Source organism: Arachis stenosperma, chromosome 10 (assembly GCF_014773155.1).
Source record: "Arachis stenosperma cultivar V10309 chromosome 10, arast.V10309.gnm1.PFL2, whole genome shotgun sequence".
In the NCBI taxonomy this organism is placed as follows: domain Eukaryota; kingdom Viridiplantae; phylum Streptophyta; class Magnoliopsida; order Fabales; family Fabaceae; genus Arachis; species Arachis stenosperma.
Window position 1 is genome coordinate 72,728,210 of NC_080386.1, and position 3,005 is coordinate 72,731,214.

Genomic DNA, 3,005 nt, shown 5'->3' on the forward strand with positions numbered 1-3,005 from the left:
CAAAGATTGTTTGAGTTTGGACAACTGACGGTTCATCTTGTTGCTCAGATTAGGTAATTTTCTTTTTGTTTTATTTTCGAAAAAAAATATTTTTCAAAATTCTTTCAAAAAAATTTTTTCCTTTTATTTTCGAAAATTATTTAGAATTTTTAAGAATGGATTCTAGAGTTTCATGTAACATGTTGAAGCCTAGCTGGCTGTAAAACCATATCCAAATCCTTTTGGAATGAGACTTCAACTAATCACCTCATTGCATGTAATGCCATCCTAAAGCTGGCTGGCTATAAGCCATGTCCAACCCTTGGATTGGAGCTTTAGGCTAACATTGAAAGATTCCTGGAATTCTTCTTAAAAATTTTTGAAATTCTTATTTTCTTTTTCCTATATGTTTTCGAAAAAAATATACAAAAATCCAAAAAAAAAATAAAAAAATACAAAAAAATCATAAAATCATAAAAAATCAAAAATATTTTGTGATTCTTGTTTGAGTCTTGTGTCATGTTTTAAGTTTGGTGTCAATTGCATATTCATCTTGTTCTTGCATTTTTCAAAAATTCATGTATTCATAGTGTTCGTCATGATCTTCAAGTTGTTCTTAGTAAGTTTTCTTGTTTGATCTTTAAATTTTCTTGCTTTATGTTGTATGATGTTTTTCATGTGCATTTTTGCATTCATAGTGCCTAAACATGAAAGATTTCTAAGTTTGGTGTCTTACATGTTTTCTGTGCATAAAAAATTTTTCAAAAATATGTTCTTGATGTTCATCATGATCTTCAAAGTGTTCTTGATGTTCATCTTGACATTCATAGTGTTCTTGCATGCATCATGTGTTTTGATCTAAAATTTCCATGCATTGAGTCTTTTTGTTGTTTTTCTCTCTCATCATTAAAATTCAAAAATAAAAAATATCTTTTCCCTATTTCTCTCAAAATTTCAAAAATTTGAGTTGACTTAGTCAAAAATTTTTAAAACTTAGCTATTTCTTACAAGTCAAGTCAAATTTTCAATTTTAAAAATCTTATCTTTTCAAAATCTTTTTCAAAAATCAAATCTCTTTTACTTTTATCTTATGATTTTCGAAAATTTAAAACTATTTTTCAAAATCTTTTTCTTATATTATTTCAAATTTCGAAACTTAACTAACAAGTAATGTGATTGATTCAAAAATTTGAAGTTTGTTACTTTATTGTTAAGAAAGGTTCAATCTTTAAATTCTAGAATCATATCTTTTAGTTTCTTGTTAGTCAAGTAAGTAATTTTAATTTTAAAAATTAAATCTTTTCTAACCATATCTTTTTAATCTTATTTTTTTATCATATCTTTTTAAATTTTATCTTTTTCAAAAATTTGATTTCAAAATATCTTCTTATCTTCTTATCTTTTCAAAATTGATTTTCAAATCTTTTTCAACTAACCAATTAACTTTTGTTTATTTTTTATCTTTTTCAAAACCACCTAACTAATTTTAGCTCTCTAATTTTCGAAAATTAACTCCCTCTTTTTCAAAATTCTTTTAATTAACTAATTGTTTTAAATTTTAATTTTAATTTTAATTCTTCCTTTAATTTTCGAAAATCACTAACTTTTTAAAAAAAAAATTATTTTCGAATTCTTTCCCTATCATCTTCTTCTATCTTTTTATTTATTTACTAAAACTTCTCTTCGTCTCAAAAATCTGAACCTATCTTCACCTTTGTGTTTTGATTTTTAACTATTCTCCTTCTTCTATTCCTTTCTTCTTCTACTAACATAAAGAAATCTCTATGCTGTGACATAGAGGATTCCTCTTCCTTTTCTGTTCTCTTCTTTCTCATATGAGCAGGAACAAGGAAAAAGGCATTCTTGTTGAAGCTGATCCTGAACCTGAAAGGACTCTGAAGAGGAAACTAAGAGAAGCTAAATTACAACAATCCAGAGACAACCTTCCTGAAATTTTCGAACAAGAAAAGGATATGGCAGCCGAACCCAACAACAATAATGCAAGGAGGATGCTTGGTGATTATACTACACCTATTTCTAAGTTTGATGGAAGAAGCATCTCAATTCCTGCCATTGGAGTAAATAATTTTGAGAGGAAACCTCAACTAATTGCTCTAATGCAACAAAACTGCAAGTTTCATGGACTTCCATCAGAAGATCCCTACCAGTTTTTAACTGAGTTCTTGCAGATCTGTGAGACTGTTAAGACTAATGGAGTAGATCCTGAAGTTTACAGGCTCATACTTTTCCCTTTTGCTGTAAGAGATAGAGCTAGAACATGGTTGAACTCACAACCTAAGGATAGCCTGGAATGTTGGGATAAGCTGGTCACGACCTTCTTGGTTAAATTCTTTCCTCCTTAAAAGCTGAGCAAGCTTAGAGTGGATGTTCAGACCTTCAAGCAAAAAGATGGTGAATACCTTTATGAAGCTTGGGAAAGATACAAGCAGATGACCAAAAAGTGTCCTTCTGACATGTTTTCAGAGTGGACCATGATAGATATATTCTATTATGGTCTGTCTGAGTTCTCTAAGATGTCACTGGACCATTCTACAGGTGGATCCATTCACCTAAAGAAAACGCCTGCAGAAGCTCACGAACTTATTGAAATGGTTGCAAATAACCAATTCATGTACACTTCTGAGAGGAATTCCGTGAATAATGGGACGCCTCAGAGGAAGGGAGTTCTTGAAATTGATGCTCTGAATGCCATATTCGCTCAGAACAAAATGTTGACTCAGCAAGTCAACATGATTTCTCAAAGTCTGAATGGATGGCAAAATGCATCCAACAGCACTAAAGAGGCATCTTCTGAAGAAAAAGCTTATGATCCTGAAAACACTGTAATGGCAGAGGTAAATTACATGGGGGAAGCCTTTGGCAACACCTATAACCCCTCATGGAGAAATCATCCAAATTTCTCATGGAAGTCTCAACAAAAGCCTCAACAAGGCTTTAATAATGGTGGAAGAAACAGGTTTAGCAATAGCAAGCCTTTTCCATCATCTTCTCAGCAACAGACAGAG

The 3,005-nt window shown here is 31.0% G+C and overlaps 1 non-coding gene across 1 annotated transcript; it reads right to left on the reverse strand.

The window, feature by feature from the left end:
• Positions 1 to 2,351: 2,351 nt before the first annotated feature.
• LOC130959312 (small nucleolar RNA R71) lies at positions 2,352 to 2,455 on the reverse strand. The gene has a single exon (XR_009078404.1). It is a non-coding gene; the product is annotated as a small nucleolar RNA R71 (small nucleolar RNA).
• Between the last annotated feature and the right edge of the window lie 550 nt (positions 2,456 to 3,005).